Source organism: Poeciliopsis prolifica, unplaced genomic scaffold, assembly GCF_027474105.1.
Source record: "Poeciliopsis prolifica strain line A6 unplaced genomic scaffold, Auburn_PproV2 SCAFFOLD054, whole genome shotgun sequence".
Lineage (NCBI taxonomy): Eukaryota > Metazoa > Chordata > Actinopteri > Cyprinodontiformes > Poeciliidae > Poeciliopsis > Poeciliopsis prolifica.
Window position 1 is genome coordinate 499935 of NW_026562429.1, and position 26409 is coordinate 526343.

At 43.2% G+C, this 26409-nt stretch overlaps 1 pseudogene; it reads right to left on the bottom strand.

Moving 5' to 3' along the window:
- LOC129378898 (MAP7 domain-containing protein 2-like) overlaps positions 1 to 26409 on the bottom strand; it is a 31640-nt pseudogene that overhangs the window by 4336 nt on the left and 895 nt on the right.

A 26409-nucleotide genomic window follows, 5' to 3' on the forward strand; every position in this document is an offset into this window, starting at 1 on the left:
AATAAACCACACTGTTTTTTCTCACTCTCTGAATCAGACCAAATGTTTCCTGTTTTATGTTAGTTAGGGTCACAAAAATTAGTCATATTCTCTAAAAGCCAAAAAACCTGCTAGAAATATATCCAATTAAATTTAGAACAAAATATAATAGCTTTAATCGCCAATATAGTGGACAGAATGAATTTCACTCACAATTTATATGGACTCCAAGTATAAATATATCAACTTTAGAGCATAAAGTTTAAACATTTTACCTTTAAATTACTGGGCAAGTCACAAAATTCATTGAATTAAAAATTCAGGATGTCAGTTTTGTTTGCCAAATTTTCATTGTTCTTGACTTGTGGCCAGAGGGCCAAACAAAGTCATTTCATGGGCCACATGTGGCCCTCAGGCCACAGATCGGAAACTGTGGGTTTAATGGAAATAAAGCAAAGGATGAATGAATCAGTCAGAATATGTACATGTACGTACTGCCATGTTTTTTATATAAAGAGAATTCAAAAAAGGCAGCTCATGTCCAGCATGTGCGGGATCTGCAGATATGTTAGCAGCCATTTTCCTGACTCTTGACCTGGATGGAGACCTGATTATCGGCTGCAGTTTGTGAATATCAGATCCTGGTTAGTTTTTGATTGACTTTATATTTTTGGCTCAGTTTGTATCTACATCAATCTACTGACCTCTCTGTCCAGCTGGTCCTGCATGTTCTTCCATCTCTGCTCCTTCTGTCGTCTCTCCTCCTCCTCTCTGCTCCTCTTCTCCTCCTCCTTCCTCGCTCTCTCCTCCTCGGCCTCCCGTGCCGCCCTCTCCTGGCGCTCCCTGGCCTCCTCCTGCCTCCTCTGCTCCTCCTCCGCCTTCAGCCTAAAGAAAACATGAACGATGATATTCCACAGCTCAGACCCTGACCTGATATTAATTTAGATTTTCATATTTCTTGTTCAGTGTTAATTTCCTCATCTGAGTCCAGCAGGTTTTCAGTTTGTTCCCTGCAGCTGTGGTCTCAGACAGTATCAGCCGATCGCAGATAGCCTGACTGACGCTCACCTCTCCACCTCCTGACTCAGACAGTATCAGCCGATCCCAGATAGCCTGACTGACTCTCACCTCTCCACCTCTGACTCAGGCAGTATCAGCCGATCCCAGATAGCCTGACTGACTCTCACCTCTCCACCTCTTGACTCAGACAGTATCAGCCGATCCCAGATAGCCTGACTGACTCTCACCTCTCCACCTCTGACTCAGACAGTATCAGCCGATCCCAGATAGCCTGACTGACTCTCACCTCTCCACCTCTGACTCAGACAGTATCAGCCGATCCCAGATAGCCTGACTGACTCTCACCTCTCCACCTCTTGACTCAGACAGTATCAGCCGATCCCAGATAACCTGACTCTCACCTCTCCACCTCTTGACTCAGACAGTATCAGCCGATCCCAGATAGCCTGACTGACTCTCACCTCTCCACCTCTGACTCAGACAGTATCAGCCGATCCCAGATAGCCTGACTGACTCTCACCTCTCCACCTCCTGACTCAGACAGTATCAGCCGATCCCAGATAGCCTGACTGACTCTCACCTCTCCACTCTTGACTCAGACAGTATCAGCCGATCCCAGATAACCTGACTCTCTCACCTCTCCTCCTCCTGCCGCTGCCTCTCCTCCAGCTCCTTCTGGATCCGGGCCAGACGCCGTCGCTCCGCCAGCAGCCGGGACGCCTCCTCGGCGTCCGTCGTCCCGCCAACGCTGCGGCCGCTGGGCGTGCCTGGTGACTCTGTGGAGGTATTAAATTCATAAATTAAGTTTTTGGTTAAATTCTAAAGTGCTCATTTACTTGGTTTTTCATAAACTTTCAGTTGAATAAAGTTTGACGCTTGTGTTGAAGTTAAGACTTCTTCAACTCGTAGATGTTTATAGTCACGCTTTTATTTTGAAGTCTGCTTGTACAGCAGTTCTGCTTCCTCTTCTTACATTCTTTCTTCTTTTTAAAGAAATGTTTTTGATTAAATCACAAATATAAACCTAACCCCTGTTTATATGAAGGGAAAATGAAACCAGTAAAATGTTTAACCTAAACAATATTAAGACAGGTTTTGTTTAAACATTCGATCAACTCAGCTACCTTTCAAACACATTAAAGGGGCAGTACGTGTTTTCCAGCCACATAAGGTCAGTTTATAGCACAACTGAGTAACTTTATTGCATTCAGTTGTTATAAAAAGCTGCATATGTTAAATATGGCTTAAGAGAATTTTACTTTGTTATTTGATGCCTTGAATTTTGTGTCTCTGCCTCTTAAAAAACTTCTGCTGTTTCTGAAGCTTCTCTTCAGGAAGTCACGCCAACATGGCTCCTCTATTAACCCTTTAACTTTTTTAGTGATGTTTCTCTAAGCAGAAGCTCATAACGAGCTCAGCAGTTCTATAAGATGTTTGCTAATTGCTGCTGGATAGTTTAAAGGAGCTGAGTGGGGGAGGAGCTGCGCCTTGAAGGCGGAGCTAAGTCCACCCAAGTGTTTAGCAGCTGAATGGTTGCCATGGAGATTAAAAGATTTTTCAAACATGCATGAAAGAATCAAAGTAACACTGCAGGTTTGTTTTGATGAGGGAAAAACTTTCTAACTTGATGGAAAGCTAAAACAATTAGATTTTACATGGTGCTGCCCCTTTAAGACGTCATTAGACAGTAATGACGAGTTCTATTTCACTTTTATTATGACATGTATGGTAACTGCTATGTCTGTGTTTGTCTAAGCTTTGATGTATTGTGAGAGTTTAGAGAAGATGATAATAATAATAATGATGATGATGGAACCTGCGTTCAGCTCTCTGCTGCTGGATTTGCTGATCTTCTTGTTTTCTGGAGCTTCAGATTTGGCAGATTTCCTCTCCAGAGTGCCGTGACCTTTGTTGTCGTTGATGCCCTTGTCGTCGGCGCCTGGAGTGGGGGCTCTCTGCCGCAGCGGGGACGGCGGGTACTGTCCCGGGGAGCAGGGCGACTGGGCGCGGCTCCGGTTGGACCTCACCCTGTAAGCACAGCGTGCCGCCATCTGAGCAGGAACGGGATCGGAGGAGAGTTTGTGCGACTACGTACCGCTTGGACGCAGCGTGGCCTTTACTGTTGGCCTTGAAGGAAGAACTGCGGACCTGCTGGCTGTCTCCCCCTACAGGTCACATTTATAATTATTAATGACATATTAATCAGCTTTTTTATTATCAACTGAACTCTAAGGAGCCACTGTGCAGCCTCTGATTTCATAAATACTTTTTATAAAAATTATTTATCAACCCATAGAAGCAGAACTGCTGTTTCTGCTGTTTCCAGTTCCAGTGTTAATGATGATGATCTGGTTACTAGAAATCAAGAAAATATCATTTTTTTCTCCTTCTGACCGTTGGTGTTTTGGCTTTTTCCTCGGGGAATCCGGCGATGCTTCTGCGGTTGGAGGAACTCCTGAAGGATCTGTTGTTGTTGGGGGAAGCTGTTCGGCGGGACACAGAGGACACTGACAGGTCACAACACAGGCACACAAAATAAATGACAACTCTCTGGAGTTCGTCTATTGACACAAAGAAAACATGTCACAAAAACATTCTTAATTCAGCATATTTACCCAAAGAAGCATTTGTTAAATCTTAAATATTTCTTGCTTTTAAAACTTGATCAGAGTAATAATAACACAGTTACAAGTTCACCTGATAGTTTGCAGCTTTAGGTATTACAACAGTCTGATTTTCTCTTTCCTAAAGTGAAATCCTTCATGTTTTTTTTAACCAGATTGTAATTGTTAACCTATCTATCACTGATCGGCTTGTTCTGCTTCCTGTTCAGCCATATTTGGTCTCACCTCTCTCTGGGGAATTGAGAGCCGCTGAGGAGCTGGAAAGCTGTTTGTTGATTGGCTGATCCATCGTTGGTGGAGACAAGAAGTCAACTATTATTGAAAAAACAACAAAAAACCCCACTGGTTAGTTATTTCCACAGAAACATCCACGGCTGATTTCGCGCTGCGTTTGTGACACTACCATGTGTTGGAAACACCAGAGGACAAACACCAAACTGCTCACACAGAAGATAATCCTGCAGGTCGATGAGCCGCTGCATGAATTAACCTCAGAGATGCAAGGCAGGCGTGAAGCCGCAGAGGCTCTTCATCATGAAATGGAGGATGATGGCAGAAAATCAGTCACTGAGAAACTGAGCGGTAATGCGTCCTACAGCGCCTGAAAGCACCATGGATCCTCATATCCAATAAAAATGACTCGGTTTGATCAGAAAATTGATTCATTTATTGTAAACTGTACTTCCTGTTCTGAGGAGTTTCATGAATAATTAAAGGTTCATATTAAAGTTCGTAAGCAGTTGATTTCCCAAAGCTCATAAAATATGTAACTTTAGTCGGTTTAGTCAGCTTTAAAATCTTTTAATCTCTCTATATTCAGAGTTAATGTTATCAGACAGCTTAATAAAAATTAAAAAAATACTGCACCAGTAATTTCACTCGTTATTTTTGTCATTACACCCATGAAAAAATGAGATGAATGGAAATTAAAATGAAGAATGCAGAAGAACTCGAAGGCGGAGAATTTTTCCAAACATATTTTACTCACTTTCTTTATTTAAAACAAAATCAGATCACATAAAACGTCCAGGTCAATCCAAGTGTTTACAATAATCCTGAGTTTGACGTCTCTGGAGTTCGTCTATTGTTATCATTTGTTTGATGTGTTTACTAGAATGAATTATGGTGTGGCAGGACGGGGTGCGTTGCTTTTTGTCATCAAATTTCTATCTGGTTTTTCTTCTTTTTTTCACATTTAATCATCATTTGACTGCAGGATGAAAGTTCAACTGCTTGAATAAACTCAAATATTCATTAGCATGAAAACAAGCAGCGATCTGCTTATTTTCCGTGAATTTTCAGGAAAAACCTGGAGGGATTTTCTAAATTTGTTTTTTACTGCATTTTTATTTCCTTTATATTGTGTCTGGTTTATTATTTGATGTTTTATTTTATCTTATTTATTTCTGATGTTGTTTCATTTTTATTCATCTACTAAAATAAATCAATTACTTTGATTTTAACTACACTTCATTCTGTGTTAATTACATCAGTTTTTAAAGTTGCTTTATTTAAGCACAAATTGAACAATTAATAATTTTGACAGGATTAGATTCTGAATCTGCTGTTTGGATCCATAATGATTCAACATCATGGTAACAATATCAGAACCATGGTTACCAGAGTAAGAATCACAAGAGGCATTTTTATAACAGTTTTTGTAAATGTGCAACATATTTAGCAACAAAATGAGAAAAGAAATGAAGAAAAGAAAAACGTGGATCTTTGGAGCTGCTGGTGAGTAAAATGGGGCAGAAACGATTAAAATATGTGTTGATGCTGTCTGGTTGGGCGTTGGTGATAGATAGCTACAGGCTGAATGTCTGGCATGATGCGTGTGTGTGTGTGTGTGTGTGTGTGTGTGTGTGTGTGTGTGTGTGTGTGTGTGTGTGTGTGTGTGTGTGTGTGTGTGTGGTTTATAGGATGGACTCCCTGCTGAGAATCATGTTCATGCATGGCTAAACAAGGACAGGAAGAGGAGCAGCCGCCTGTGATCAGGATGGCTGAGTCCTGATCACTCCTCACTTCTTTATTCTCTGTGAAGACAAAGATTCACTTTGCTGATCAATAGTCCTTTTATTTTCTACTGACTCGTTTTTCCTGCTTATCTTTTTACCATTACAGACTTCTCAGAGGAAAATGGAGCCATTTGGGTGGGATGTTTAAATTCATATTGCATAGCGAGACATTTCTCACCGCTTTGATAAATTACCAATTAAATTACTTTTCTTTAATCTACTTTTCTTTAATAGTCAATTAATGATATCAGTCAGCAGGAAACCAATTAAAGTATTTTTTCCTAATCAGGGATGAGATTCTGCAAAATAATGTGATCTAGTATGCAGGAAATTTCACATCTATTTCTATGATTAATGAAAATATTAAACTGATAAAACATCAAATAAGCAAAATGGACATTAAATAGATTGTTTACACATATAAAATGAGCGCAAAATAGGATTTTAGCAGCTTTTATCAGTTCAAATTCAACTTTTTCCCCAACAGAAAGGAAACTGAACATTTTGTTCCAGTCATGAATAAATTTATGCCCAAATCAAAGTCGTTTAGACAACAAATAAATTAAAGTTGTTTCTATAATCTGCTCGCATAAATAAAGTCACATGACTTCTGTAAATGTCGCGTAGCAGCAGGAGTCATTTAGCTTTCAACAAGCATCACAATCAGAGGCATTTGGAACAGGACTGACCGGTCCGAATACGGATCAGAACCACAATGGAAAAAAGGTCAAATTAAGGTAGATGGGATTTTTGCATTTATTCTCCAGAATTAATCAAAAATGCTTTAGATTTTATACAAATAACAAGAAAAAAACTGACTGGTGGAAAGGCAGCATGTAGGTGATTAATTTGTATTTTTAAACAAAAGCAGCTTCTTTTTGAACAAATATAAATTAAAAATATAAACAAAACAATACTATAATGAAAGAAAACAATTATTTAAATCTGCTACAAAATGTGAAAAATATTATAAAAATGCACATCTATAAAGTAGGCTAACCTATTTTTCTCTCTTTTTTATTTTCTATATTTTTTCCATTTATATTTTGTGTTTTTAATAATTTGCATACATGTTTTAAATTCATTTATTTTCCATTGTTTCTATTTCTTTATTTATGGTTTCAGAAACACTGGAATTGATTCTGTATTTTTTTTTTTTCCATTCCTGTTTTTAATTTTTAATCATTTCTATGCAGGTTTTTATTTACTTTGTACATTTTCTCCTTTTTTTATTTTCTTATTTTAACATGATGGTAAGATAATGGTTCCTAAAATATTGGAAGTTTAAATATTTATTCCATTGTTGTTTATCTAGGTAATTTTCTCCTGTTTTTATTGTTTTTTATTTCACCTTTACAGTAAGATATGTAATAACTTCATGCAGCAGATTCTGCATTAAAAGTAGTAAGTTTATCGGTTTACTGTAACATTTTAACAGGTTATTTTTAAAAATCTGGATTATTTTGATTAGAAAGTAAATTAAAAAATGGACGTAGACGTGAAATGCCCTTGCAGAGATTTTCAGCATCGCTGCTGCTGATTTAAATAAACGTCACAACAGGACGACGCCACAGTCAGTCTGACGACACAAAGACGACGCATGCATGCAGGCGGCGAAGCGGCTGCAGAGGAGGCGGGATGGGCGTGGCACACACAGTCATGGATCAGTACCGTTACGGGATTGGCTGGCGCTGGAAGCGGCAGGAAGCTCATTGGGCTGAGCGGAGCCAATGGCATGGCAGGGCGGGGTCTGAGGGTTACCTGGGCAGCAGGTGAAGCAGAGCGGAAAAAGCAAAGCGTTACGCATTCACACACCGACACACACCCGAGTTATCGTCCATCTGAGCAGGAAGCAGCATCGACTCGGACAAAACACGGCTACGGAAAAACCCGCCATGAAATACTGCAAATACAGCGAAACGTCACATCGCACAAGCAGAGGCTCAAACTTTCTCATCTGGATCCATTTTTCATCTGTATTTGGTATAAAGAAGCTGGAGTTAGCTCATGAGTTAGAAAAGAAGCAACTAAATCTGTAAAAAAATGAAAAAATATATAGAAATATGAACTAAACTAATATTTCTCTTTGTTTTTTCTGTATTTATTCTATTTCTGTTCTAAGTTTTAGCCATTTGCATCCCGTTTTTTTATTTTCTAATTTTTAGATTTTCATTTAAATCATTTGCATATAAATCAGTAATGTAATTATTTTATGCAGCTGGGACTGTGTAATATTTACAGAATCAAAATAAGTAAGTGGTTAAATATGGAGGTTAATCCAGTAAACATAAATATTAAATTACTGCAGAACAGAGGAAGGAGGTCAGAGTTTATCACTGCAGTTAGATGCAGCAAAGCTGGACTCAATTTGAATCCAATAAAGCATGAAATGAGTTTTTTTTTACAGATTATAGAGGAAATCAATCCAAACTGGAGTGCGACACAGATAAACCTCAGAGGTTTATCACGATGACATATTATGCCGGACGATGAATTGTCCCAGAACTTATTGTGATAAACAATAATATTGTTGTCTTGAGACCATTTTAGAGTAACAGTGATAATAACGGCTTAACAAAGCAAGAATACATCCTGAAGATAAATAAACTTCACTGTTAATGAAGATTTAGCACTGGAACTGAAAGACATTTTAAATATCCAAAATAAATAGAACAAAACTAAAATTAATTATAAAGTCTCAAAATTGTTCTAGTTGAGACCAAAGACTGAAAACTTTCATCATCCAGTAGAAAGAGAGGAAATGGAAATGATTGAGTTATTTTAATTTATCTTGTCTGCACTGACTCTACTGTCTGCTACACGTCTGATCTGTCAGCCATTATTAGGTCGTCATGCAGTTTGTAATGCATCTAAATCCTAATCGACTGCAGCTTTTAGTCGCTGCAGAGCAAACAGGATGAAGAGGCGGCTCAATGATCAACACCAAACTGGAAGACAATCACTCCAACTCCTGAATAAAAACCTTTTCCTGAACTGATGGGTCACATTTAAACAACACCAGCCCATCCAGCCACAGCAAGTTAAGTGCACAAAAAAAGAATCTAAGCAAGAAAAAGAAAACCGATTAAAATTGGATATCAGATTAGGTATAAAAAAATGTTATTTTTACGCCCTGCTGCCGGACAGGAAGTGGCTGGTAACCCTGAGCTTTATTCCAGACTGGACCTAAACATTGACTGGTAACTGGAGCCGCTCAGCGCTCAATTTCAATGCTTTAAAAATCTAAATAAAACAGACCAGCTCAAACAGTTGGATGCATTTCCACAATTAATCCATTATATTCCTAATTTAACAGATTAAATTTGCTGTCCATCCCATCCACTAAATCAGTTTTAAAGCATTTCTGATGCAGAACAAGTGAGGTTCTGAGAACGCAGCCCATCATCTGTAAGATGAGACGCTGCTGCTTCTGCTGCAGTGGGCCACAGATCCCAGATCAGGCCGCCGGGCCGGAGCCGGAGCCGCCGCTGGGCGGACCCCGTCCCCGGATCAGAACCAGAGCCGCCGCTGGGCGGACCCCGTCCCCGGATCAGAACCAGAGCCGCCGCTGGGCGGACCCCGTCCCCGGATCAGAACCAGAGCCGCCGCTGGGCGGACCCCGGATCAGAGCCAGATCGCCTCAGCTGAGAACAGCTGATGGATAAAATCAGCGGCGGTTCATTGCTGACGTAACAGAGAAACAAACAACAGAACGGCGCGAATCAGGAAGGAAAGGAGCCATAATGTCGCACTTTGAGTTTCTGCGGCGGCCTTGTGCTCAAGGTGAGACTCTGTGTCTCCCAGCAGGACAATAACACACACACACACACACACACACACACACACACACACACACACACACACCTGTAGCCCCGACCAGCAGCGGTGAAGCCGTTACCTGCTCAGGTCGGATGATGCGAAGCCCTGCGAGGTTTGCTGATCCTGCATTGCAGCCTCCACACCCTTTTCTTCCTACATCACTTCTCCTCCTCACATCATCACTTCCTCCTCTCTCATGTCTCCACCCTTCCATCCCACCATCCCCCTCTTCCTCTCCACCTGACCTCCACTCCTCCTCTCCATCCCCCATCCCTCCATTACTCCCAGTCTTCCCATGACATCATCACCATCACAACAAAGCTCCCAGCTGAGGCTGAACTCACCTTCGGCTCCGTCAGGCGGCCCGCCCCAGGTCCAGCGTTTGGGCCGGTTGTCCAGGTGCTCCCGGGCCTCCACGCCGCCGCCGCGTCGCTCGGCGCCCCCGGCTCTCCGGTGCACCAGGGCCTCCAGCCTCTCCTGCTCGTTGCGTTCAGAAACAGGGAAGAAGAGACATTCTCTCACCGAGCCATCGCTACGGCGACGGACGCCGGGCGATGCGCTCGGAGACGGACGCGCCATGGCAACCGCGTGCAACCGCAGCGTCTCCCCCCGCGTCGTCCCGATGTCAGTCAGAGGGTCATGATACGGCAGCGCCGCGCCTTCGCTCGTCCGTCTGCCGGCTCCGACTCCCTCTCTCTCCTCCCTCTCTTTACCTCGATCGCCCACTCCCTCTCTAATGACAGAGCACATTGGCTGGCAGGAGGGGCAGCTGCAGCTTATCACCCACACACACACACACACACACACACACACACACACACACACACACACACACACACACACACACAGGCATGCACGCACACACATACACACACACACACACACACACACACACACACACACACACACACAGAGACACACACACACACACACAGGCATGCACACACACACACACCGAGACACACACACACACACACACACACAGAGACACAGAGACACACACACACACACACACACACACACAGGCATGCACACACACACACACACACACACAGAGACACACACACACACACACACACACACACAGAGACACACACACACACACACACACACACACACACACACAGGCATGCACACACACACACACACACACACACACAGACACACACACATACACACACACAAGCACACACACACACACACACACACACACACACACAGGCATGCACACACACATACACACACACACACAGAGACACACACACACAGACACACACACACACACACACACACAGAGACACACACACACACACACACAGAGACACACACACACACAGAGACCACACACACACACAGAGACACACACACACACAGACACACACACACACACACACACACAGAGACACACACACACACACACACAGACACACACACACACAGAGACACACACACCCCCACACACAGAGACACACACACACACACACACACACACAGACACACACACACACACACAGAGACACACAGAGACACACACACACACACACAGAGACACACACACACACACACACAGGCATGCACACGCACACACACACACACACCGAGACACACACACACACACAGAGACACAGGCATGCACACACACAAGTGTCCATCAAATGTGGCATATACCAAGGAGATGCTCTGTCCCCGCTACTGTTCTGCATAGGCCTGAACCCCCTCAGCCAAATTATCAACAAGACTGGCTACGGATACCGACTCAAATATGGGGCCAACATCAGTCACCTACTCTACATGGATGACATCAAGCTGTACGCCAAGAGTGAGCGAGACATCGACTCACTGATCCACACCACCAGGATCTACAGCACGGACATTGGGATGTCATTCGGACTAGAGAAATGTAGTCGGCTGATCACAAAGAGGGGGAAGGTGATCCGCACAGAAGGGGTCTCACTCCCACAAGGAACAATAGCAGACATAGAGGACAGTTACAAGTACCTAGGTATACCACAAGCAAATGGCAACCTCAATGAGGTCACAAGGAAAGGAGCCACAGCTAAATACCTCCAACGAATAAGGCAAGTCCTGAGAAGCCAGCTCAATGGCAAGAACAAAATCCGTGCGATAAACAGCTATGCCCTGCCAGTAATCAGATACCCTGCTGGAATAATCAGCTGGCCAAAGGAGGAAATAAAAGCCACAGATATTAAGACTAGAAAGCTACTAACCATGCATGGAGGGTTCCATCCCAAATCCAGCACCCTGAGACTGTACACGAGCCGCAAGGAAGGAGGCAGAGGACTAGTGAGTGTGAGAACCACTGTCCAGGACGAAACATCCAAGATCCATAGATACATCAGGGACAAAGCCTCAACAGACAATGTGCTCAGTGAATGTCTCAGACAACAGGGAACGGAGGTTGAGGTGCCAGAGATACCATCATGGGAGGACAAGCCCCTACATGGGATGTACCACCAGCAAATAACCCAAGTGGTTGATATCAGTAAATCCTACCAATGGCTGGAAAAAGCTGGACTCAAGGACAGCACAGAGGCCCTCATCCTGGCCGCCCAGGAACAGGCCCTAAACACCAGAGCAATAGAGGCCCAGATCTACCACACCAGACAAGACCCAAGGTGTAGGTTGTGCAAGGAGGCCCCTGAGACAGTCCAGCACATCACAGCAGGGTGCAAGATACTGGCAGGGAAAGCGTACATGGAGCGACATAACCAAGTGGCAGGCATTGTGTACAGAAACATCTGTGCAGAATATGGACTGGAAACCCCGAGATCAAAGTGGGAAACACCCCCAAAGGTGGTGGAGAACGCCAGAGCTAAGATCCTGTGGGACTTCCAGATCCAGACAGACAGAATGGTAATGGCGAACCAACCAGACATTGTCGTAGTGGATAAACATCAGAGGAAAGCCGTTGTGGTAGATGTAGCAATACCAAGTGATTGCAACATCAGGAAAAAGGAGCACGAGAAACTGGAGAAATACCAGGGCCTCAGGGAAGAACTGGAGAGGGCCTGGAAGGTGAAGACCACAGTGGTGCCTGTGGTCATCGGGGCCCTCGGGGCAGTAACCCCCAAACTGGAGCAGTGGCTACAACAGATCCCAGGAACAACATCAGACATCTCAGTCCAGAAATGTGCAGTCCTTGGCACAGCCAAGATACTGCGCAGAACCCTCAAGCTCCCAGGCCTCTGGTAGAGGACCCGAGCTCAGAGGATAAGAACCACCCGCGGTGGGTGAGAAGGGAATTTTATATATATATATATATATAGCTGACTGGATAGCTCAATACATAAGGCATCAGTATATCACCCGAGAGGGCAGGGTTCGAATCCAGTCTGGGTCCTTAGGCAAGACCCTTCAAGCTACTGCCTACCTCATACCATGAGAGATACTAAGTTGCATAACATGCCGGCTCAGACGTCGCCCGGCCAAACAAGGTCTGCGTCAGGTGTTGGGGAACCAGAGCACCTTGATGACAAATGGGCTACTGGAACAAGACGGAAATGGGCGAGAGATGAAAATGTGGATCTGTTGGAATGCTACTACTCAAGTAACCCTAGTGAGAGAGGTTACATGCAAAGACTGGGGAAGGAATGGTTACTTCGACATCCCCAGTCAACACTAAGCGCTAAACAACTAGTAGCTCAGTGTTCCAACATCCGCAAACGGCAACTGCTATCACAACTTGAGATTGACGAGATACAACACAAATGCTACGGCAAAAGGGAGGAACCCGGATGTCAGGACTGTGGGGACTTAACTACAAGTCCCCACCCAGTGAGGGGATACACGGCCCCAATGAGCGAAACAGAGCTGAACGAGACAGCTGCTGACCTGAGAGAGAGAATCATGACCCGAATGACAACCAGGCCTCCCCGGCGCCAATTACAACGGCTGAGTGAAGTACCATCTGAAAGTCTCATTGAGAATGTGAATGCAGCATTGAGAACGATCCCTACCAACACCATAACAGAAACCAATGAGCTGATCTACAACTCAGCATCAGTGATCCTTGAGATACTTGGCTATAAGAGCAACCATGAGACCCAATACCCACCATGGAAAAGACGGTTAGAGGCTAAAATCAAGGTAACAAGGAGGGAAGTGAGCCAACTGTCAGAGCTCCACAAGGGTGCAATGAAAAGACCAGTACCCAGAAAGTACAGCCAGATGCCCATACCTGAAGCACTCGAGACTGCCAAACAGAGGCTCCAAGCCTTGTCCAGCCGCCTAAAGAGATACACAAGGGAGAATGAATCCAGAAGGATTAACCGGCTCTTCTCCACTCAACCAGCTAAGGTGTACTCTCAATGGCAGGGTAACAATAACAACAGAGCAGACCCACCAAGGCTGGAGACGGAACAATACTGGAAAGGCATATGGGAAAGGGAGGCGTCCCACAACAGCAATGCACAGTGGCTGATCTCTCTACGAGAGGACCACAGCAACCTCCCTGAGCAAGCCCCGGTAACCATCACTGTGACAGATGTTCAAGAAAGAGTCTCAGGCATGAAAAACTGGACAGCACCAGGGCCTGACATGATCCATGCCTACTGGCTAAAGAAACTCACTGCTCTCCATGAGCGACTGGCAGCCCAAATGAACCAGCTGCTACAAAGTGGGACTCACCCTGAATGGTTAACTGAAGGGCGGACAATCCTAATCCAGAAGGATCCATCAAAGGGTCCAGTCCCACCCAACTACCGACCAATAACCTGCCTCTCCACAACCTGGAAGCTCATGTCAGGCATCATAGCGGCCAAGATAAGCAAACACATGGATAAACACATGAGCACGGCACAGAAGGGTATCGGTGTAAATAGCAGAGGAGCCAAACACCAACTCCTCGTAGACCGCACAGTTGCCCGAGACTGCAAAACCCGACACACCAACCTGTGCATGGCTTGGATTGATTACAAGAAAGCCTATGACTCAATGCCGCATACTTGGATCATTGAATGCTTAGAGATGTATAACATCAACAGGACTCTGAGAGCCTTCATTGCAAACTCGATGAGGCTGTGGAAAACCACCCTTGAAGCCAACTGCAAACCACTTGCACAAGTGTCCATCAAATGTGGCATATACCAAGGAGATGCTCTGTCCCCGCTACTGTTCTGCATAGGCCTGAACCCCCTCAGCCAAGTTATCAACAAGACTGGCTACGGATACAGACTCAAAAATGGGGCCAATATCAGTCACCTACTCTACATGGATGACATCAAGCTGTACGCCAAGTGTGAGCGAGACATCGACTCACTGATCCACACCACCAGGATCTACAGCACTGACATTGGGATGTCATTCGGACTAGAGAAATGTGGTCGGCTGGTCACAAAGAGGGGGAAGGTCATCCACACAGAAGGGGTCTCACTCCCAGAAGGAACAATAGCAGACATAGAGGACAGTTACAAGTACCTAGGTATACCACAAGCAAATGGCAACCTCAATGAGGTCACAAGGAAAGGAGCCACAGCTAAATACCTCCAACGAATAAGGCAAGTCCTGAGAAGCCAGCTCAATGGCAAGAACAAAATCCGTGCGATAAACAGCTATGCCTTGCCAGTAATCAGATACCCTGCTGGAATAATTAGCTGGCCAAAGGAGGAGATAAAAGCCACAGATATTAAGACCAGAAAGCTACTAACAATGCATGGAGGGTTCCATCCCAAATCCAGCACCCTGAGACTGTACACGAGCCGCAAGGAAGGAGGCAGAGGACTAGTGAGTGTGAGAACCACTGTCCAGGACGAAACAACTAAGATCCATAAATACATCAGGGACAAAGCCTCAACAGACAATGTGCTCAGTGAATGTCTCAGACAACAGGGAACGGAGGTTGAGGTGCCAGAGATACCATCATGGGAGGACAAACCCCTACATGGGATGTACCACCAGCAAATAACCCAAGTGGCTGATATCAGTAAATCCTACCAATGGCTGGAAAAAGCTGGACTCAAGGACAGCACAGAGGCCCTCATCCTGGCCGCCCAGGAACAGGCCCTAAACACCAGAGCAATAGAGGCCCAGGTCTACCACACCAGACAAGACCCAAGGTGTAGGTTGTGCAAGGAGGCCCCTGAGACAGTCCAGCACATCACAGCAGGGTGCAAGATACTGGCAGGGAAAGCGTACATGGAGCGACATAACCAAGTGGCAGGCATAGTGTACAGAAACATCTGTGCAGAATATGGACTGGAAACCCCAAGATCAAAGTGGGAAACACCCCCAAAGGTGGTGGAGAATGCCAGAGCTAAGATCCTGTGGGACTTCCAGATCCAGACAGACAAAATGGTAATGGCGAACCAACCAGACATTGTCGTAGTGGATAAACATCAGAGGAAAGCCGTTGTGGTAGATGTAGCAATACCAAGTGATTGCAACATCAGGAAAAAGGAGCACGAGAAACTAGAGAAATACCAGGGCCTCAGGGAGGAACTGGAGAGGGCCTGGAAGGTGAAGACCACAGTGGTGCCTGTGGTCATCGGGCCCTCGGGGCAGTAACCCCCAAACTGGAGCAGTGGCTACAACAGATCCCAGGAACAACATCAGACATCTCAGTCCAGAAATGTGCAGTCCTTGGCACAGCCAAGATACTGCGCAGAACCCTCAAGCTCCCAGGCCTCTGGTAGAGGACCCGAGCTCAGAGGATAAGAACCACCCGCGGTGGGTGAGAAGGGAATTTTTTTTTATATATATACATATGTATACATATGAATAAATGTGGTTGTCTTATTTTCTGTTTCAAGTTAGCAATAAATATGTTGGAATAGATGAATTTGAGCAGTGATGTTGTTGAATGTGGGGGAAGCCGGAGCGCCCGGAGTGAACCCACCCCTACACAGGGAGACATTTCCCCCCGTGCAGTCCTGGCTTTTTAATATTAAAATGTCCAATTAACACCATCTGAACCTCTTTATCCAATTACTCCCAATCAGCCAGCTTTGAAATCTAATGTGCTGGAGACATAATCTCATGTCTACAGTGGATGAACTTTATTTCTGTTTGTGAATTTCCGCAGAAGTGACGGAGATACAGCCTTCCTAAATCGTTTCCACAGAGATAATTTTTTCATGGGTCTTTCTTGATCACAGTTATCCTTCTCCTCAGCTGACTCTTCTGCAGCATGAGTCTCTGAGTCCTGACTTGATGTTTGTATTGTATCTTCATTTAATGTGACCTTTCTCTGTGGAGGTGATGTTCTCTGGTCTCTCTCCCCTTCTGTCCCCATTTCTGCAGAAGTCGTCTGGGGGATCTCTGCTACTATGTCTAAATCATTTCTTGGTATTTTAGTGTCTTGAATCAACTTGTAATTTGTCTCCACTGGGATGACAACAGCTTCCATTTCAGCTCTCATTGTCATATGCTTCTTTTTCTGACATTTAGATTCAGTTAATTCTTCTGAAATGATCTGCTGAATGATCACTTCTTTAGTTAGAATCTGGTTTATAACAGAGGCTGTCTGAACCCCTTCTGCTTCTGAAACTCCCTGTTTACTGCTTGCTCCAGAAACCGTGTCATTATTTAAGGTTTCCAATTCAAAGCCAGGTTTCTTTGTCGATTCTATTCTGTTTTGACTTGTAGATATCTTGTACAGCTTTTTCTGCCCATCCTGGTACCCATTCAGATCAGCCCACTGAGTTTCAGAGGGCTGATCTCTTAGAAATAAAAATATCTCAGTTTTCCTAAAAATTGTTTGTCGGACTGGTTTCAGATGGTATCTGGTGTCCAATACATGTATCTCAGTTTGCCTAAAAATTGTTTGTCGGACTGGTTTCAGATGGTATCTTGTGTCCAATACATGTATCTCAGCTTGCCTAAAAATTGTTTGTCGGACTGGTTTCAGATGGTATCTTGTGTCCAATACATGTATCTCAGCTTGCCTAAAAATTGTTTGTCGGACTGGTTTCAGATGGTATCTTGTGTCCAATACATGTATCTCAGGTTGCATAGAAAGTGTTTGTCGAACTGGTTTCAGACGGCATCTGGTGTCCAACACATGTATCTCAGGTTGCATAGAAAGTGTTTGTCGAACTGGTTTCAGATGGTATCTAGTGTCCAACACATGTATCTCAGTTTGCCTAAAAATTGTTTGTCGAACTGGTTTCAGACGGCATCTGGTGTCTGACACATGTATCCTAGGTTGCATAGAAAGTGTTCGAGGGACTGGCTTCAACTGATTGCTTGTTTCTTGTGCGTCTTGCTCTGTTTCCATTGCAGCAGACTTGTGATCAACTGTTTGTGGGCGATTTTCTGACTCTGTCTGAGTTTCAACAGAAATCATTGGACTCTTTCTTCGTCTTCTTACGGACAGTATTTTCCTCATCATATCTTTCTGTTTTTTAATTTCAGCAGTTAGTTTCTTATTTATTGCAGACATTTCATCAAGTTGTTTCATGAGGTACTTCTGTACTGCAATATGGACCAGTTCAAATTCCATCATTTTGGCTACACACTCACACTTTGGATGACTTGTTACCTTTTCAGAGGGGTAGGGTGAAACCATTGAAACATTTTGGGTACCAATGACATCAGGGAAAAAGCTGACATCTACATGAGGCTCTGAGTCGGGGAGCGTTTTCCAAAATGTCTTCGGTCCACTGCTGGGCAAAGCTGCCTGATGACTTTGTTGTTCTGCCAGAGGACCTTTACTGATGTCATCATTCTCAGCAAAAAATGACAGATCAATACAAGCACCTTCCTCGGGGAAGGATTTCCACAACAGTGGGGTCCTCTTGTTGCGCTTACTTTTAGAAAGCTGTTTGTCCCCTTTTTGATTGACTTTCCTCCGTGAGCTGGAGATGTTTTGCTCTTTGGCGTCCGGCTGAGTGGTACAAATCGCCGTGCTGTCAGGAAATCTTTCCTCTTTCAAGGATGCGCCTTCGTCACGTTCTTGTGAAACCATTGAAACATTTTGGGTACCAATGATATCAGGGAAAAAGCTGACATCTACATGAGGCTCTGAGTCGGGGAGCGTTTTCCAAAATGTCTTCGGTTCGTTGCTGGGCAAAGCTTCCTGATGACTTTGTGGTTCCGCCAGAGGACCAATACTGATGTCATCATTTCCAGCAAAAAATGACAGATCAATACAAGCACCTTCCTCCGGGAAGGATTTCCACAACAGTGGGGTCCTCTTGTTGCGCTTACTCTTACAATGCTGTTTGTCCCCTTTTTGATTGACTTTCTTTAGTGAGCTGGAGATGTTTTGCTCTTTGGCGTCCGGCTGTGTGGTAGAGATCGCCGTGCTGTCAGGAAAACTTTCCTCTTTCAAGGAAGCGCCTTCGTCACGTTCTTGTGAAACCATTGAAACATTATGGGTACCAATATCAGGGAAAAAGCTGACATCTACATGAGGCTCTGAGTTGGGGAGCGTTTTCCAAAATGTCTTTGGTCCGCTGCTGGGCAAAGCTGCCTGATGACTTTGTTGTTCTGCCAGAGGACCATAACTGATGTCTTCATTTTCAGCAAAAAACGACAGATCAATACAAGCACCTTCCTCAGGGAAGGATTTCCACAACAGTGGGGTCCTCTTGTTGCGCTTACTCTTAGAAAGGTGTCTGTCCCCTTTTTCATCTACTGTCTCCAGTGTGTTGGTGATCGGATCTTTTTCAACTGGCATTGAAGGACCCTGCAGTTCGATATTCTCGGCAGACTTCTTCAGCTCCTCAGCTGCGTGCAGCTCCCACCACACTGCAAATGACATCTTCTTCTTTTTGCGCTTTGGTGGCTTGGATGGTTGTAACTCCCTTTCCACAATGTTGTCAGATGCGACCTCTTCTACTGTCGGTTGGTTGGACTGCATTGTATACTTTTGTTGATTCGGATTGTAAATTAAAATTACTTTTCTAGAATCTCGGTAAAATTTCAAGTTAAGTTTGATGTCAATCTCCTAAAGAAATGAGCACCAAACAAAGTTGAAGATCTTACAGTGAACTGCTAAACGAACTCTCAAGACGAACGTATCACCAACGGCTGCTAACAGGTTGTGACATCAGTAGATTGAAGTGAGGAACTTTTATAATCGCTGGTGATGTCAGAATTCTGCCTTTGGAGTCACATTGTGATGTCATAGTTTCAGAGAGTGTCAGTGGGCTTTTAAACTGTCACTGGTTGCCATAGTTACCAGTGACTATGGTAACCATGGCAGGTGAGGCAGGTGAGGCAGAGCCTCACCTTTAATAATGGAAATATAATAAAATAATTTTCCCCCTTCCATATATATATATATATATATATATATATATATATATATATGAACCCACGGCGGGTGGTTCTTATCCTCTGAGCTCGGGTCCTCTACCAGAGGCCTGGGAGCTTGAGGGTCCTGCAGTACCTTGGCTGTGCCTAGGACTGCTGCACATTTCTGGACTGAGATGTCTGATGTCTGCCTCCTTCCTTGCGGCTCGTGTACAGTCTCAGGGTGCTGGATTTGGGATGGAGCCCTCCATGCGTGGTTAGTAGCTTTCTAGTCTTAATATCTGTGGCTTTTATCTCCTCCTTTGGCCAGCTAATTATTCCAGCAGGGTATCTGATTACTGGCAGGGCATAGCTGTTTATCGCACGGATTTTGTTCTTGCCATTGAGCTGGCTTCTCAGGACTTGCCTTATTCGTTGGAGGTATTTAGCTGTGGCTCCTTTCCTTGTGACCTCATTGAGGTTGCCATTTGCTTGTGGTACAACTAGGTACTTGTAACTGTCCTCTATGTCTGCTATTGTTCCTTCTGGGAGTGAGACCCCTTCTGTATGGATGACCTTCCCCCTCTTTGTGATCAGCCGGCCACACTTCTCTAGTCCGAATGACACCCCAATGTCCGTGCTGTAGATCCTGGTGGTGTGGATCAGTGAGTCGATGTCTCGCTCACACTTGGCGTACAGCTTGATGTCATCCATGTAGAGAAGGTGACTGATGTTGGCCCCATTTTGGAGTCTGTATCCGTAACCAGTCTTGTTGATAATTTGGCTGACAGGTTTCAGGCCTATGCAGAACAGTAACGGGGACAGAGCATCTCCTTGGTATATGCCACATTTGATGGATGGTTTGCAGTTGGCTTCAAGGGTGGTTTTCCACAGCTTCATCGAGTTTGCAATGAAGGCTCTCAGAGTCCTGTTGATGTTAAACATCTCTAAGCATTCAATGATCCAAGTATGCGGCATTGAGTCATAGGCTTTCTTGTAATCAATCCAAACCATGCACAGGTTGGAGTGTCGGGTTTTGCAGTCTCTGGCAACCGTGTGGTCTATGAGGAGTTGGTGTTTGGCTCTTCTGCTATTTACACCGATACCCTTCTGTGCCGTGCTCATGTGTTTATCCATGTGTTTGCTTATCTTGGCCGCTATGATGCCTGACATGAGCTTCCAGGTTGTGGAGAGGCAGGTTATTGGTCGGTAGTTGGGTGGGACTGGACCCTTTGATGGATCCTTCTGGATTAGGATTGTCCGCCCTTCAGTTAACCATTCAGGGTGAGTCCCACTTTGTAGCAGCTGGTTCATTTGGGCTGCCAATCACTCATGGAGCGCAGTGAGTTTTTAGCCAGTAGGCATGGATCATGTCAGGCCCTGGTGCTGTCCAGTTTTTCATATCTGAGACTCTTTCTTGGACATCTGCCACAGTGATGGTTACCGGGGCTTGCTCAGGGAGGTTGCTATACATATATGTATATGCATGTATGTATACACTGCCTGGCCAAAATAAAAGTCGCCACGCAAAAATGGTCACACTCTAATATTTAGTTGGACCGCCTTTAGCTTTGTTTACAGCCCGCATTTGCTGTGGCATTGTTTCAATAACCTTCTGCAGTGTCACAAGATTTATTTCCATCTAGTGTTGCATTAATTTTTCAGCAAGATCTTGTGTTGATGATGGGAGAGTCTGACCACTGTACAAAGTCTTCTCCAGCACATCCCAAAGATTCTCAATGGGGTTAAGGTCTGGACTCTGTGGTGGCCAATCCATGTGTGAAAAAGATGTCTCATGCTCCCTATCTTTAATTCTGCTTGTCAGAGTAAAGTTTCCCCATGATGAGACACCAAAGAGCGAAGAAGAAGGAAACGCAGCAGGTTGGTGATGAACACACACACACACGCACGCACGCACACACACGCACGCACGCACACACGCACACACACGCACACAAATGCACACACACACCCACACAGACACACACACACACACACACACACACACACACACACTCCATACTGTCTTTTTATTTGTTTCGGCGTAAAACGAGCTGCACAAATTATTCAACATTTTTTCATTAAATTATTTTTTTTCAAGTAGAAAATATTTAATCAGAAACAAAAGCAGAAATAAAAATAAGGAGCATCTGAATTATGACTTAACATAAAATGGACAGAAAAAATGATTATTGCCACAACATGATGGCATTTCTATGGCTGGAACTAATTATTGTTTTAGTTATTGATTATTATACTGATGATTTTGACGATTAATCAATTATTCTGATAATTAATTGATCTTTCTGAAAGTTATTCTGGGCATTATTCTGATGATTAATCAAATATTCTGACAATCAATCAATTACTTTAACAATTAATTATTATGATGATGAATCAATGAATCTAATAATTTTTTCGGTTATTTGTAGCACAGGATGTTGCTCATTGGTCAATGATCTGCTTCCTGTAACTTGAGATGCAACTGACAATCATTTTAATAGTCAATTATTCTGACCAATAATCGATTATTATATTAATTGATTAATCTGATTTTTGGAGATTTTTCTGGTTTTAAAAATCTGAATTATTGTATTTTAAATGATGAATTTGTTTTCGTGTTCAGTTGTTTCCAGGCTGTAGACATTGCTACTGTTTCTATTCTGATCATTTTCTTGAGATATTTTCCTCCCCAGACCTGCAGCAGCTTCGCCGTCTCTCTGCCAACTGCTCCAGTTAACTGCCTGTTTATACGGGATGGAAATGCCCCGGCTCAGCACTGAGGGGGTTTGCTGAAGGTGCATGCAGAGTCACGCACTGCAGGAGGACGGAGGGGGTGCAGCGCCGGAGAACGGGGGCAGAGAGAGCAGAAGTGGACAGAAACTGAAACAGAAGCAGATCAAAGCTGGAGCGACTGCTGGGGATGGATTAGCCGACTGCAGCAGAGGCTGTTGCTGCATCCTGATGCAGGACAGGGAGAAACTCAAATCACAGCTAAAGTTAGTCATGAAATACATCCGATCAGGATGAAATGTAGCCAATTCAGTGATTATTGAATGATCTAATTCTGACCAATATCTGTTACTTTTCCTCTTCTCCCATAATAAATAAACTGCTTGAATAATGAGGAGCAAATCTGTGTTAATTCAGGATATTTACAAGGCAAATGCGCTTCTGGTAGCCATAATTAACTAATTTAATTCTGTGGAGCCTTTAGAAGGTTAAATACTCGACTGAGAAGAAGTTTATTGACATATCAGTCATGATAAAAAACTTTCCCAGAACATTAATATTATTGTTTTGAGACCATTTTCATGGCATAATAATGCATAAATACTATCTCAAATAAACTTTAAATTCTGAATAACATTTAACATTGGAAGACATTTTAAATATCCTAAATAAAAAACAAAACAACAGAAACAACAATTAAAAGAAATTATGAAGTCTGGAAACAAAATAAGGGCTAAACGAGACCAAAACACCAGACTGAAGATTTTTATCACCCAGTTTTTGAAAGAGGAAAATAATGAATCATGCAAATGGAAATTATTGAGCTCATTTTAATTTTGTCATTATATGAATTGATTTATTGCCTATTTCAGCAGGCCTACACGTTATAAACTCGTTATATATCAGCTGAGAACTGGAGGTGAGCTGACAGAAGGATTTTAAAAACAAAGATGGCGTCCAATGTTCAAATCCAAAACTAATTTATGTGGATTGCTTGTAAAGGTGAGTGATAACAAAGATTTACAGACAAAATAATTCCTTACATCTTAATTCTACTTTTACTTCTTACTCAAATTTAGATGTTCAGGTTTTCATTGATCATATTCTGACACATTGATCTCGTATTTGTCTTTCTGCGCTGTCATCGACCGTCTGGTCCAGGAAATGGAAAATTAAAGTGATGTCATTTCCCCAGGTGGCCGACTAATCGTTATGTCATTCTGTTATGCATATGTGATGTGAATGGGAGGGGCTGACAGCAGACACATCTGCAAATATAACATCCAGTCCTAATGTTGCTCCATCCTCCACTATCAACTTCATCAAGTATTTTATCTGTGGAAGACTGAACCTGCCAAAACTGACCAAAAAAACCCATAAATTTTTTAATAAATAAGGAAATAAAGTTGAAAATAAGAAGTGCATAGATAAACGTGAAAATAAATATTAAAAAGGAAATTAAATTGAAAAAAATTATAATTAAGGATTAAAAGAAAAAATAAAACAGAAAACGTAAATGAGAAAATAAAATTGAAAATTAACAAATATATTGTTAAATAATACATTAAATGTGTTGTAATTATTTATTCCCACCTTAATTTATTTGTTGTGTTGGCAAGTCCAGCGTTTTATTGTCAATTTTGGCAGGATTAGTCCTCCATATGTGCCTGCCAAACTAAAGACAATAAAACGCTGGACTTGCCAACACAATACAGCTGCTTGAAACAAAGATGTATCTATTAAATAAATATAAATAATAAGAGAATCTTCTGATTTAAAAGAAGCAGAAAGATTCACATTAGAATAATTATAACTTTCTTCTACAGATGCTGCCTTTTGCTTTTTGAACATTTTGGTTGTAGGATTAAGAAAATATGAGCAGATAGTTGTTTGTGACAAAAATAGGCAAAAGTAATATATTTCCTTCACTGTGTTTTTATGTTTGATATTCATAAAGTAAATAATAAAAGCCATGCCAGAAAGTGTTTGTCAGTTTAGTGATCAGTTTTATTTAGTTATTTAGGAACGAGAAAAAACGTTTTCCATGTTTTATTATTACTCAACTTTGAAATTAAAATACGATATTTCAGAATTATTTGTCATTTTTGATACTTGAAACTGAAGTGACCTTACAGTGACATCTGAGGTTGAAGCGTATTTGTCTTAAATACATTTAATTTCTGAATGAACAGGATCCAACATCACAGCTACAGACGTATCCAGATGTTTGACACATCAGATCCAGATTAAATCCCTACTAAGTTAAAATAAACTCTTTCATTTATAAAAATCCTATTTCAGTATCTTCTGCTCAATTTAATCTCCAAACGTCTTTAAAGTCACTCAGAACCAAGATGGAGGATCAATCGTGTGAGTACTGAAACTTCACATAAATTTGATGTATTTGTTTATAAAAAGCTTCAGAGGGAAGCAGGTTAACCATAATGGAGGCGATTATGTGCCAGGTCCAGTCTCTATTGACCCGGCCGTTCGCTGCATGTCTCTGCTCGCTCCAATAAAGCCCACAGAGCCATAAAACCAGACAAAAGCTTCCTGGTTTGTAGTGCCATTACTGTTTAGTTGGAGTCGTAAATGAGACTTTGGGAAAAGCCAAATAGTCGTTAACTGGACGGTAAAAGAAGTAGAAAGAAACTTTAACAATCTCAAATCATTGTGTTTAAAACTGAAGTTCTACCTGGATTATCAGGACGGACTGGATTATTTATCTCCTGTTTGCAGATGTGGAGCCACTCAGGAAAACTGATATGAATCATGATGCAGAAACTCAGCCAAGCTTTTGATGCTTCAGCTGGACGGATGAACACAGTTTGGTGAACTGACAGAAAGTCACTGGAGTCTCCTCTCTCTCTGGTTCACCAAAGAGAAACTGAGCTACAGATCAACTCAGGTAATTCAGCAACACAGGAGAGGAAGAAAACAGGGAAGTAAAAGAAATACTTAGTGGAGAAAACCAAAGACGGGTGGATGGATGGATGGATGGATGGATGGATGGATGGATGGATGGATGGATGGATGGATGGATGGATGGATGGATGGATGGATGGATGGATGGATGGATGATGGATGACTGGTTGGATGCTTTAGCTCCCCTCTCAGTTTATAACCAGAAAAAATGGTTATATTTTTGTTTACACGCTGTTTTGTTAGCCTACTTTTTAAAGTTTTAAATAAAGCGTAATCTTCTCAATCCTATGGTGACCTCTGACCTTTTCTGCGTCCTGCTGCTGCCGTCTCTTCTCCAGGGCCGCCGCCCGGCGCTGCTGCTCCTTCCTCCTCTGCTGCTCCATCTTCCTCCCTCGCTCCTCGGCGCAGCGCTCCAGCTGCTGCTGCGCGCGCCGCTCCTTATCCTGCAGCGACCGCTCTGATGGCCGCCCAGCAAAGAGACAAACACACTCACCAAATGCTCACGTTTCACACAAACCCACTAAAAAATGCTGCCTTTAAATTGTGATTGATGTTTTTCCCTGTTGGTGTTTGGAAGTGGCGCCACCTGCTGGAGAACTGACCTTGTGTTCTCTGTCTGCTCTCTTGTCTTTCTTTAGATAAATTCAGCTGAGAGCCTTGAGAAATGAGAAAGAAGATAAATATTCACTTATGCATTAAAATGTCAGAGTCGCTTCATTTTAATCACAAACATTAAAAACTATATTTATCTACTAAATAACTCCAATAAAATGCATTATTTTAGGTAAACAGTAGTGTTGCTGGTGTTTACCTGTAGGGCTAGATGGTGACTGAACAGGTGATGCGTGCCTGCTGCTGGTCAGTGTTGCAGGAGGAGGAACCAAAGCTGGGATTTTACAGATAAACACATCAGCAACATTAAATATAAATCCAATTTCTGCTCGCATTCACAGCCGGCAGTCAAAATAAAATGAATCAGCTGTCATGTCTGTGTGGAGGTTAGGGTCAAGGGTCAGAGCAGAGCTGTCTGAGCAGAACCCTTGGAGCCTAACCTCCAGCCATGTTGTCTTTTTGTCACAGTCAGTCTCTCAAACTGA